Raw genomic sequence first — 13610 nt, forward strand, 5'->3', positions numbered from 1 at the left:
AAAATTAAATAAAATAAATACATTGTCAATCCCATTCTCTGAGTGCCTGTTCTGCCTCCTTTATATTATGTAGTATTTCCTATAGAGACAAATTGTGATATACCTGGACAACTCACACTGAACTCAAGGGGAATTTTTTTATGAGCATCTGAGGATAATATTTGCTGAGGAGGAGATTTGTACCCCCATACTAGAGGCAGCGGGAAGTAGGATGGTTGGGGAGAGAAGTCAGCTTAGGTAACAATTACTGACAGGATTTTCTTCCTTTAATTGTATTTGTTATTTGCTATAGGTGTGTATGATGTTTTACAGACAGAACCTGATTCAGATCTCACTTACTACTGGTATAAATGCAGCATAACCCCATTGGAGTCCATGGAGTATACCAGCATAAAACCAGTGTGAGATCAGAATCAGCCCCAAGATCTCACAGTGAGGTGCACATGTTCCTCTAAGTCTCTGCTTTCCAACACCCCATGATGTTTCTCACACCGAACTTTAACAAGAACAGAAAACAGTGAGGGAGATTTAGCTTCCACCACTGCCTGCTGGTCATTTTTGACAAAGAGTATCTGTGTCTGAACAGTCAACTGCTTAGGGCTACATAGGTACATAGGCTGCTTGTCTTCAATTTCAGGGCACTTAATGATCTATCCCCCTCTACCTATTTTCTCTCATTCACCAGTGAGATTTAGACTTCTGCCTCTGCTTGTCCCATGATGCCATTCACCATCACCCACTTGTTATATTTTCAAACAAGAACCTTCATGTTTTCTCCCAAGCTGCCCCTCACCCTCAGGAGAAGCTCCTCATAAACATCAAAACATACACATTATCTTCCTTCACAACTCTCCTCAAAGCTCTCCTTTACCTTGATGTTTATAAAAAACTTGACAATAGTTAGGCTTCTATTACCAATGCTGATACCATTGCCTGTCAAGCTGACCAGTATTGTTTCATTGGCTATGTCTACACTGCAATGAAATACCCGCGGCAGGTCTATGTAAGTTGATTTGGGCTACAAGGCTATAAAACTACAGTGTAAACATCTGACCCTACAGTGGGGGGCTATCCCAGAGACCAGGCTCCGCAGCCCAAGCCCAGCTGTCTATGTTGCAGTTTTATAGCCTGGCAGCCTGAGCCCCATGAGCTCAAGTCAGCTGATGCAGGCCAGCCATGGGTGTTTAACTGCAGTGTAGACATACCCATTGTTATTTTGTACTCCCCCATCTGTCTGAGGGCTCCTAGGTACTATGGTTATACAAACAATAAATAATAATAATTAGTCTTGAATTGCCATGGGTCTACATAGAGATTGCACTGGAACGTCAGCCCCTCAGAGAATGCCCTTTGATAGTTACTGTCAATGTCTTTCAGCTTGTAAGCTGTGTGGAAAAATAGTTTCTTAACCAACACAAAACAGCAATCACAAAGTTGTGATTAGCATACTGTTAGCTAACCTGACTCTTCAACAGCTGTCTTCTAACATGATACAATTCTGTTATGAAGACAAAGTCTAACCACATGTTCACTATTGTATGAGTCTTTGTAAAGCCAATGGCCTTCCTTATTAGTAAGACCATATTTCATTCTTAATTTAATGAGCAGCAATGCAGAATGTCATACCAGGGATGCGTCTACCTCATTGACAATTCTTCAACAAAAGCAAGAAGAGTGGTTTAAGATTATATAAACTGCCAGGTGGCCTGAATTTACTTCAAAAATGATAAGTGATTAAAATTTAGATCTGTGGCAAGCTGTTCTCCTCTCTAGTCAGCTCAGAGGAAGAAACTCTTTCTTAACTATTTGCCACTCACCTGGAAGAGATTTAATTCTCATTACAGAATTGGCAAACTAGCTATAGTGAACCATTTATTTGACTAATTTAGCTTTCTCTGTTCATGTATTATCCACAATCAGATTTTGATTTTTTACACTTTTTTTCATTATTCAGAATTGTTCAATGAACACTTTGTGTGAACATATTCTGGCCCTGTTCTTTGCAAACTATCAACTATGACTAGGTCAGTGGTTCTCCAACTTGTTACTGTCTGGCCCCATTGCAGTCTAAGCAAATGAGCTCTGGCTGCACCTTCACATGTGCTAGTGACAATATCCATCTTGATATCAATGTCTATTGAAATGATAGAATATTAACATATTTATGTTACACATAACACATTTATAATAGCTTTTTCGTCATATGTTTCAGTGAGATGGACAAGCTTGTTTTTGTGCAGCGATTATCCACCTATGTAAAAACTAAGACAAATGGAAACTGGGGAAAGTCTTGCAAAGCTCCGCTGAAGAACAGAGATTAAAGGGGATACAGCTGTGGAGGGAAAAAGTGGGGGTATAAGGAAGTGTGGTCTAGGGGGTAGACTACAGGACTCAGAGTCAGGAGGCCTTCATTCTAATCTTGGCTCTGCTCCTGACCCGCTGTTTAGCCTTGGGGAAGTTATTTCACCTCTTTCCCCTTCTCCCATTTTGACTTGTCTATTTGAACTGTGAGCTCTTTGAGGCAGGGGTTGTCTATTTGTGTGCACAAAGCTCAGTCCAGTGGGTTGAGGTCTTTAGGTGCTAACATAATACCAAGCAGTGATAATAGGTATGTGGAATCAAGGCATAATGGAGGTTCAAGGGGAGCTCCTTTCTTTCCAGTATAGTCTCTTTGAGTCTCTGCCCCAGCCTATTTCCCCCTTTACCCTACCCTCTTCCCCATCCCATGGCTCAGCCTGTACATTCAGTGCAGCACAGGAGTGTTTATGAGTATGTAGGTCAGAAGGTGAAGTGCTTCAATTACTTATTTATAGCAAAGAGAAGAGCTCCTATTGGGGAGCTGGCTGGAAGGCTGTTGCTTTTGCTCCAGTTTGGTTGTTTTTTTAAGGACATCATCATTGCTTTTGGGATTGTGTAGGTGCAACACAAAGACAGACCCAGCACGGAACCCCCAGACCCCAACACTGTGGAACTTGTAGGTGTTTGAGATCCAGATCCAGATCTGAAGTTTGTGGCTTCATCTTACTGATAGAACCCCCCCACCCCCACTAATGCTTTGATTACACTGAGAGGACAGAACTGGTCTAACTGCTGCAGCTGCTTTTTGTATTCCAATGAGCACCTATTTTCTCATCTGAGCGCTGCCTGTCTCTCATTCCTATTGCTGGAGTTTGCTGCAGTGATGTTGACCTTTGCGTCATGCCTGCTTGACCTAAATTCCATCACATGCCCGGTGTCCCTCTTATTTAACTCAATGCTGGCAAAGATCCTGGCACTTACCTTATCGTCTGCTGACTCGTTGCCTTGGGGAGTTGTGTGGGTTAGACATTTCACCTCACAACAGCCATGAGAAGAGAGTGGTCAGTCTGCAGAGCAATGGGTCACTTTTAGGTGAGGGAAGTATGACAAGGATAAGAGAGTTGTCACACTACAGTGTGGTTCAATACTGAGGGAACACAAGAAGTTGGTGAAGAGGAGTTATAACATTGTGCAGTGAAGGATACAGGAGCAAAGACAGCGGAGAGTTTCTTCTGTGACAGGGATCAGTAGCAACAATCTGCTGCATAATAAATTTGTCTGCCTCTCTAACCCTCCCTCCTCACCAACAGTACACAAAAGGAACATTTCACAGATGGCCGTGGTATCACTTTTGCTTGAGATTTTGTGAAATTTCAAGTGAAAATTATTTCCCTTTCATTCATGTGCACGCACGCACGTGCCCACACAGATTTTAGCAAAGAGCAAAACTGAACTGCTTCTCTGAAATGTGGCAGACAGGTGAAATGTCAGGGGTACAAACCTCACCCAAAACAAAATGGCGACAATTTTCAAGCTACATTTTATGTAAAGTGTCTCAACCCTTTTGCATAGTATTACTCAAACTGTGAACTCTGTGCCCTGGGGTCAGTCTGAATGAGGCTGGGATGGGTTTGTTTTTCAGGTAGGGGGAAGTCAGTGAAGTAATCTGCAAGAGACAGAATAGGAGAGAAGGTGTGAGGGGGCTTTGAACCTTGAAACAAAGAAAACACATTCACCATACTGGAATACTGAAGAAGAGAGAGTGAAAGGTGAGTGAAGGCCCAATAATGAAAAAACTCTTTTTTTCTGCACTGATGAGAATTTAGGCCCTTAGCTTTAAACAAGAGTTGCGTAAAATTTTTGGCTGAAACTTTTTTTGGTAAAATTTTTTTTCTGCAGATTTGTTGACTCTGAAATAGTTCATTAGTTCATCTTGTTTCCAATGAACTGTTTGATTTTCGGGGTGGATGGGTGGACGGCACACAAAAACAAAACAAAATTCCAAAAATGTCAAAATGTTTCAATTTTTTGATTTGAAGAAATTTTTTGTTTCAAACTTTCCTTCAACTTTATTGTTTTTTTTTTTGGTTTAAGTTACAAAATACTCAAAATTGAAATGAAATGTTTAGTTTCAGGTCAAACAAAATATTTTGTTCTACCCATAAGGATTTCTTTTTTGGTGTGAACTGCTAGCAAATGAAAAAGTCATTTATTCAAACAGCTTGATTTTAAATCCAGTTAGGGACCCAAGTTTAAATAGGGTTCCAAACACAATCGTTTCTAGCAATCAGACTAGTTTGCATGCACTGGGACAAGGACTAACATGATAGCCTCAAAGAACACACTTTTAAAACCACTGTTTTAACTAGAGATGGGCTCATTTGTGTCACAACTTATGCCGATAGCTCCTAACTGTCTCAAAAGTGAGGAGGGTTCTCCTCCTCAGCTCCATCTCCAGTTTTATGTTACAATTTTCTAAAGCACCAAATTGATTTAGGAGCCCAAATCCTATTCTAAAAAGTGTCTTAGGCACTTAGAAGACTTTCAATGAGATACAGGCTCCTAAGTCCCAACATCACTTTTGACAATGGGACTTGGTTTCCTAAGTCATTTTACATGTGTTTGAAAATTTTGCCTCTAATGTTGTTTGGCTCCATAGTCACAGCGACCAGTCAAACTGAGTTCACAGCTGTTGTAGCTTGAACCACATATAAACTGATCCCTATCTTGCTTTAAAGCCGTGTGTCCATGGGGCTCAAGAACATGATAAGGTAGGGAGCTTGTTTAACATTTAGTCACTCTGGCACACCCTCCAAGGCTATGATTTTCAGGCAAGTGTTTGGTACATTAGTTATCTTCACTGCTAATTTGTATTTAAAGTAATAAAGTGTGAGTTAGCCATTATGGTATTTAAAGAAGATTCAGATCTGGTGCCCAATGAAGGGCTAGTATAGGATTTGAACCCACAGTCTTTTGGCTAATATGAAAAAGTCCTATCAATTAGAGCTGGGTAATAAGTGATTGTTCAGTTCACTGGTAGTTTTGAAAGGAAAAAAAAAAAGCAGGCTAGCGTGTGATTCTCACGCTCTCTGGCTCAGTGACTAGTCAAGTACTTTATACAAAGTGGAACAATTTCATCAGGAGAGCCTTGCCACAGGATAGCTCAATGGATAGGGTACTCTCCTGCAGTGCTGGAGGCTTAAGTTCAAATCCCTGCTCCACATCCGACAGAGTAGGGAATTGAACACAGGTTTCCCACATCCCAGGTGAATGCCATGACCAATGTACTAAAGGATGTAAGAAATATACCACCTACTCCTCCAGCTGGTTTGTGATGGCGCCTAACTCCCCAAAAATGTTTTTGGCGAAAACTGTTTAACCAATTTGTGTCAAATCTGTGACTCATTTCAGGTCACCCAAACTGCGTTTTTCAGCAAGTCAACTATTTGTCTGAAAAATCTACTCGGCTCCACTGTCAATTGAAACACATCATTTTCCATTCTTCTCCACTAGCCCCTCAACAATTAAAAGTACTTTCAAAAAAGGCAGGAGAGCAGAAGTTACATAATGGCATTTTTGGGGAGGATAGGAAGAGTAAACTAAACTTATCTTTATGCATTTCCCTTTAATGTGCACTTTTAAGAACTGCCTTCTCACAAATCTTGTAACTTAACAATTTACAAAATTTAATTACTAACAGCATTACAGAAGAATCTACTTTGTTGAGTTGCAGCTTCCAACAACATATGTCTCCTACAACAAATCAGTTTTGATACTGACATTTCCCAGAGGTGCGGCATTTAATCCTCAAATTACAACACAAGTTTTAACAGGCAGGATTTGTCTGTCAGTAAGAGTTTAGTAATTAACAAAAAAACTCTTAATTCTAATGGCCTATCAAAAATACCAGTAAGTTAAGTTACACTAAACCAGGCATACAATTGGAACAGACACTAGCTTGGTGATTCTTTTTGCAGTATCTAATTAAAAGCATCCTAGACAGAATGCCAGAGACACTGCATTGTCATAAAAGGAAGAGTCACCAACCCTGTTTTTATCTCTGGGCTAAAAGGTGTGACACTGGGCTAATGGGTGTGCCAAAGTCTGGGCAGAAGACTTGTCACAAAACTGGGAAAAATCAAGGTACAGATAATTAAAAAAAGAAGGGTAGGTAGTATGGTACCCTGAAACCTTAACACTGATATTGCACCAGTAAAGGTGATGCAAGCCCAAATCAATATATCTCATAACGGCAGACACCTTGCCTACAGAAACAAGCCTCATTCATTTTCACAGCTTCCAGTGTTTCACTGGGATTTTCACTCTGTTTAGTACCAGTTAGTGGTTTTATTACGTGTTTAAAGCATGGAGTATAATAGCCAGTGAGTAACATGCCAGCAATGCCAATGGTGGCAATTTTGCTTTGTTTCCTGGGAGTGTTAGAATATTACACAGATGACTACGATGTGTCTCAGTGGCAGACTGATAAAATGAATGAGACAAGTATTTTGCCTGCCTAAAGCGTTGCCAGAATTTAGTCATAAAGTCATGTAGGTTTTCTTTTAGCGACAGGTTAAGCGTTTGTTATGTAGGTAGCAAAAAGGAAGCAAACCGTTAAACATTCCTTTTTAAAATGAAAAATTTTGGTGGAAAAGTGTTAATATGAGAAGAACTAACAACAATTGCAGCAGATTTTTGCAAGCCTTTTCGCATTTTAATCTGAGTTGGTTGCAGTGATCACATAGTTCTGATTTCCTGACTGGACAAGCCTATCAGCCATTTAAATTTTTTTAAATCAACATTTATTATGGATGGGCATTACCAACTCCCACACACAATGAACACCAATCTGCTTTCAGATCAGGCTTTGTGCTTGCGCCAGGGCTACAGGTCTTGCTTTCCCTCTCCAGAGCAAGTCTCTGTCCAGTTTCATAACCCTTCTCCCTGGTTGGGCAGCAGATGTTTTTGATGGAGTTTTACACGTACCCACAGCACAATGACATTCGGACTGATTTTCAAAGGAGTGTAAGGGAGTTAGGTGCCTGACTCCCACTGAACAGACTCCTTTGAAAACTCCCAAGTCACTAATTCCACATTAAACACCTCCTGCTAGTTGTCCATTTCTGTTTACCTCTAAAATACACGTGGATCTTTTAAGTTTATTCAGTGGTGAAGGAAGAAGGCACCGTGCTCTCTTGGTATACTATCATACTTTACCCTTCAACTGGGAGTCAAATGTCAGTATTACGATTCTTTTCAGGGAGCTGTTTTGTTTTTTTTTTTAAAATGGACAGTTCCCAGGTGCCACTTGACATTGCTGCAGTATAAAATCCTGCTGTATATACATCCTTGACTGAACTTTGATTAATTTTCCAGATTGTCCAGAGCCTGTGGCAATAGGATCCACAGCTGCAGCTACAGCCATAACTCCACCTTTTGTGATTTCTCCTTTTTCATTATGTTTGAGATTTGATTGCACTTTGTTCCAAGCTAGGAGCTTTTGGCAATGGGCAATGGAGATAAGAGCACAGAAAGATACTATATGAGAAAATTTGCAGTGATAAAGTTGTATGGTAAGCTGGTGACATCCCTGAACATACCTAGACAATGCAAGTAGTGTTAGCATGCTGTATTGGGCTGGAATCCTGGCGAATCCCAGCCAAAATGACTTAAGCCCACCCACTCGCTTTATATGTCAAAATTCAGAATGTTTTTCAAAAATTCTAGTGCACATAACTGAGTTTATTTTATTACCATGTTGTACAAATTTGGAATCCCAGCAGCAAGTTATGAACAATGCACTGATCAAAAATGGTGATAGTCATCACAGACTCCATGTGGTCAAAACTGAATTCCAGATCTCGCCTCCTAAACTCTCTCTACTCCTCATAGGTTTCAGAGTAGCAGCCATGTTAGTCTGTATCCACAAAAAGAACAGGAGTACTTGTGGCACCTTAGAGACTAACAAATTTTTTTAGAGCATAAGCTTTCATGGGCTACAGCCCACTTCATCGGATACATAGAATGGAACATATAGTAAGAAGATATATATATACATACAAAGAAGGTGGAAGTTGTCATACAAACTGTGAGAGGCTAATTAGTGAAGATGAGCTATTATCAACAGGAGAAAAAAACTTTTGTAGTGATAATCAAGATGGCCCATCCTTGCAACAAAGCCCGCTGCCAACTCTGTCCACATATTTATTCAAGTGACACCATCATAGGACCTAATCACATTAGCCACACCATCAGTGACACCATCATAGCTCATTCACCTGCACATATACCAATGTGATATATGCCATCATGTGCCAGCAATGCCCCTCTGCCATGTACATTGGCCAAACCGGACAGTTTCTACGCAAAAGAATAAATGGACACAAATCTGATGTCAGGAATCGTAACATTCAAAAACCAGTAGGAGAACACTTCAACCTCTCTGGTCACCCATTCTAGATTTTTATACTGCACGTCTATTGGTTAGATATCTTAAACTTGCTGAGGCTGGCATTAAACTCATGTATTTGAGTATGATTTTGAGGAACTGGATTTTATGCATAATGGCTCATTGAATGTTGGAATTGACAGTTAGTTTGTTCTGGAGCAAAGGAGTCAGTGAGAGGGTTTGGAAATCGTGCTGTGTGGGTGGTAACACATGTACAATGAAGTGGTGAACTGTAATGTTGCCTTAACTATTGCGTCCCTTGATTTTTAGTGACTGTGTTGATCAAAAAAAATCTACTTGAGCAAACTTAACTGGAGTTTGTGATGGAAGTGAAGTTGCACTATAAAAACTGATTAATACTGTATGTTGACCTAGCCATTGGGATGCTCTCTGTATGCATATATTGGTTTAATTTAATGGGTGTCTGTAATGAAAAGCAAGCAAGAAAGGAAAGAATGGCCCAAAGAAAAGTCACTTCTCATCAAACACTTGCAAACTGTTAAGAGATAATGCCAGATCTGGAAGAGGCCTGGGAACTAAAAGATCAACAGAAATATGGCTGGTGTAAAAATGAAGACTCTCTCAAGAGGCAGTGGATCAGGGGAATTGGGCAACTAGACTGAGAGACAGGCACTCGCTGGGATATCTGAAGAAGTTAAGCCTGCTTAGGTAACCATCAGGAATGGTAAACATTTAGGTAAGATAGACATGCATGTAGACCATCTGTTTTACAGTCCATTTTTCCTCTTATGCTTGTTCTTACCCTTAAAATAAGCAATAGGTAGGTGTTTAAGACAGCTGTTTTGTGGATGAATGCCATTGGTCACAGACTCCCAAAGAGAACAACGACTGGGATCTGAACTCAGTCAGACTTGGTGGGGAATCATGGATGATACAGAGTCTAAGAGTGGGTTAATCGTGGAATACCACCCAGGACAGGTAAAGGCATGAGGGCATGACACTTGAGGAGGTCTACTCAGAGACAAAAGGGACAGAGGTGCAGTTAGCTCTGTAACCATGTCATAGTTTAACTATGTTTTTTATGTGGGTCTGTAAATGAGGGAAGTACATCCTCTACAAGTAGTGTGTAGAAAGTGATTAAAAAGACATGCTGATTGTACTGCTTTAATCTACTTTCAAGGGTGATCTTTCTGTTGTACTCTTCCAGCGCTTGCTGGAAGACATAAATATTTCCAGTTCACATACTCAGATTTCAACTCATGTTGCCAATCTATTAACACAGTTACAATTCTTTGCTTACAGTCACTACCTCAGTTTCCATCTTCCCTTCTCCAGTCTTACCTATTTGGAGGCAATAAAAACATTGTGTGTTGTCTGCAGCTCTGGCCCTCTTCTTCACAGCCTGGGCCAAATCTCCCCTCCTCCCCCCAAGTTACCTGTATGCAGCCCTGGTTATTGGGTTGAATTAGGTTTCACTTATGTAACACGGCAAAATTTGTTCCTCGGCCACTGTCAGCTTCTTCTCATTATGGAACTGTGCAGCATATTATGATTTACATAAAGTCCATAAGTACGTTAGGCACCTTCAGGTATGTGTGCAGAGAAGTTTGTGCCCCCAGAAGGGTTACATAGTCTTTTATGGACACATGCAACCCTGTGGCCCATGATACTTTGTTTCACTTTTCTGTTTTTTGTTGGTTGCTGTTGCTGGCCTATCTCCCCCATCCCTTTTCTGAGCCTTCTCCTTTTGTCTCTTTTTTGATCCATCATAAAATGGCATCTTAATCTTGTCTCTCAGCAACCTCTCTTCATCTTTCCCCTCACCTGTCCATTCCTGCTTTCCTCTCATGACCCATGTGCTGCTACTTCACCGGGCACAAATCGGCAATATCGTTCTCCATGAATACTTAATACTTCATTGACATTCTAACTTATTCTAGGTTCTCACCATCTGCTTCTCCTCTTCATAACCAATAATCTCCACACCATGGAATACAAACAAGAATATAACTTGACAGACACGGCAGCTCCAAAGAGGTTAATGGGAACTCAAGGCTACTTTTATAGTGCTTTCTTCATTGACTCAAACAAAGCCCCCCTGTAGCAAAGAGTCTCCACAAACTAAAGAACCAGTTCTGCTTCCATATAGGCCAATGGGAATTTTGCCACTGACTTTAAGAAGAGTAGGATCAAACCCTAGAGCATAACCATGAGACATTTTTATTCGCCTTACTCTATGACTTATTCCAAAGCCCTTGACTGGTCAAATTTTCCTACATTAACTACACACCAGGATATGCTTCTATCCTCATTTACCCAACAGATCACAAAAATCTGAATAGGATTAAAACATTATACTGTACATAATCATTATTTTGTGCTTTCTTCCTTTTTGAATATCCATAATGAAGTTAATCAACTTCAGATTTAGTCAGAACCATCTTTATTTAAGTGCATTTGAGGGTTTTAAAAATAGGCATTAAACTAATATTTAGGCTAGATTTTACTTTTTTCTATAGTTAAAAAGTTATAACTGGAGAAAAAAGTGCCTGTTAGAAAATACAGGGGGCCAGATCCTCAGCTGGCATAAATCACGATATCTCCATTTTACAGATTGATAAATGGAGTCCCAGAGAAGTCTGGTGATTTACACGGCAGGTCAGTGACAGAGCTAAGAATAGAACCCAAACAGTCAATCTATCAATATTGTACTCCAGCCACCTTGCTAAGTGTAGCACTTTTCACACCGATTTGTCTTTATTTCTGTAAATAGCAGAGTTGGAATACAGTCTTTGCTCATATAGACTCTTTCTCTGTGTAGACTTACAACAGTATGTTCTTTAAACATAAAAATCACATTTCTGCAGAACCACCCTATTATATGAACCAGTAAACAGAAATACTATTTCCTCTGAAATGTATTCACCTATCTTCTTAAAAAATTCTTTAGAAAAAGCTCTAAAAAACCCAATATATACAATTTTCTAAGGAGAGAACTGAAGTTATCAAAGTGTTTCCTCTGTATTCCAAACTACCTTATTTGGGCACCATTCACTTGGGAGCATCATCACCACCAAGTGCTTAAGGGATGTTTGCAAGGGAGGAGGGATGCAAAATGTTTTTATATAGAATTTTTGTGGTGTAAATAAACTGTTGCAAAGCCAGACTGTGAAAATGCCAATATTTGGCACTACTTTAGTCTAATTAGAAGCTGCTCTGCAGAGCCCCAGCTAGCAGCAGTCGAACATGCTGCTAGTTTTACTTACCAATTAAAATGTTACACCATGACTAGCCAGTCACAATTGGAAAAACTGCCACAGTGAGCAGTTGTGAGCAAGAGTGTATATCAGAAGCCTGCCTGATTACATCACTAGTAAATAAGCACAGTGTGAATTCTGTGTTGTAATCCCCTAAGTGATTGATAATTGTATACAGGGTTTTAAATTATCAATTGGCCTTATACCATCTATTACAAGCTCTGAATGCTCAGCTAACTTTGAAATGTGGTTGAAAAAATATAAACGATCTGATAAAATAACAGTCATCTTGGGAAAAGACACACTTGCATATTAAAAAAAATTGCTCACATGCTAAAATCACAAGGTTTCTTTACTAAGGACTTTGAGAATGACTAAAAGGGATCTCGGACAACAGGAATACTAAGTCATTAAGCTGCCTCTGATGCGGAAGAAGATAAACCCTACTCCCACCCATAATGTACATAGCTAGTTGTGCAATGCCACATGGTGTATGCATGCATGTGTGAGTGACTCTTGCACTGATCCATTTATGCCATGAAATATAAGAATTTGTTACCCTTTTAAAAAATTTATATCAGTGCATTTTTTAAAAATAACTTAATTTTCAAATGTTTCAAAAAATTATGAAGTTCTTTTAAAAAATTGGATTCTCTGAGCTCCTACAGCAGTGACATCCACAGGCTGACTGCAGAAAGGGTAAAGAAGTATTTCTTTAAGATTTTATTTTAGTCTGAATTTAGTGTATGTGAAATGCACCAAATGGACAGCCCTGGAAACTGAGGTGCCCGGTTTATCACAGAACATGTACAGCGTGAGCAGTGACAGTCTACACTTTCCCATGTTGCCTTACTTATGCACTTAAATCCAGATCTGAAGGGACAATTCATGGAACACATGAAAGGGTAGTTCCCGCTCCATGATTCATCCAAATACGGGCTTTTCCTGAGACTGCCAAACATGGTGTCTTTATTAAAAATTGTGGTGGTGATTTCTGTGATGTGAACTCCTGTCTGGAGGGAATTAGCCTGAGACCCCACCATTATCACTTCTGTACATCAGAACAATTTCCTGTCACCAGTGATGTGGACTGGATTTAGGAGAATATTATGAAGAGAAAGAAAGAAAGAAAGAAAGAAAGAAAACACACTGTATTCAAATTAAACGTATTAAGACTAGTGAAATTTAATTTTGTCATGTAAGGATCTCATGTAGAATAATAATGAGCCACAGGTGGTTAAGCACTAATGGCCATATTCTCTCTCTGTGGCGGTTCGTGTTTGTGAAAGATGCATTATATCTCATCATCTGCAGCAACACACATACAGATTTCTAATCTCACTGTCTTGTGTTTCTTAGCATGCAGATACAGCTCTGGGAGTGGTTTGTCTACACACACTTTTATCAAACATGGCCATAGTTCGATACCTGGAGGCCCCTTTCATGTCCAAATGCATGCTAGGTCTGTGCCATTACAGGTAGGCTGGGAAAGCATGAGAAGGGATTTGCATGAGTATAGGACAGGATTTGGCATATAACAATACATCAGATGTTTACAGTACCTTACATCACCATCTGCAAGGGAAACCATAGGCATCAAACCATCTTAATCATTGTATCACACGTTACCACTGCAAGGGTGAATA

Source organism: Lepidochelys olivacea (assembly GCF_965140295.1).
Source record: "Lepidochelys olivacea isolate rLepOli2 genome assembly, chromosome: 10".
NCBI lineage: Eukaryota > Metazoa > Chordata > Testudines > Cheloniidae > Lepidochelys > Lepidochelys olivacea.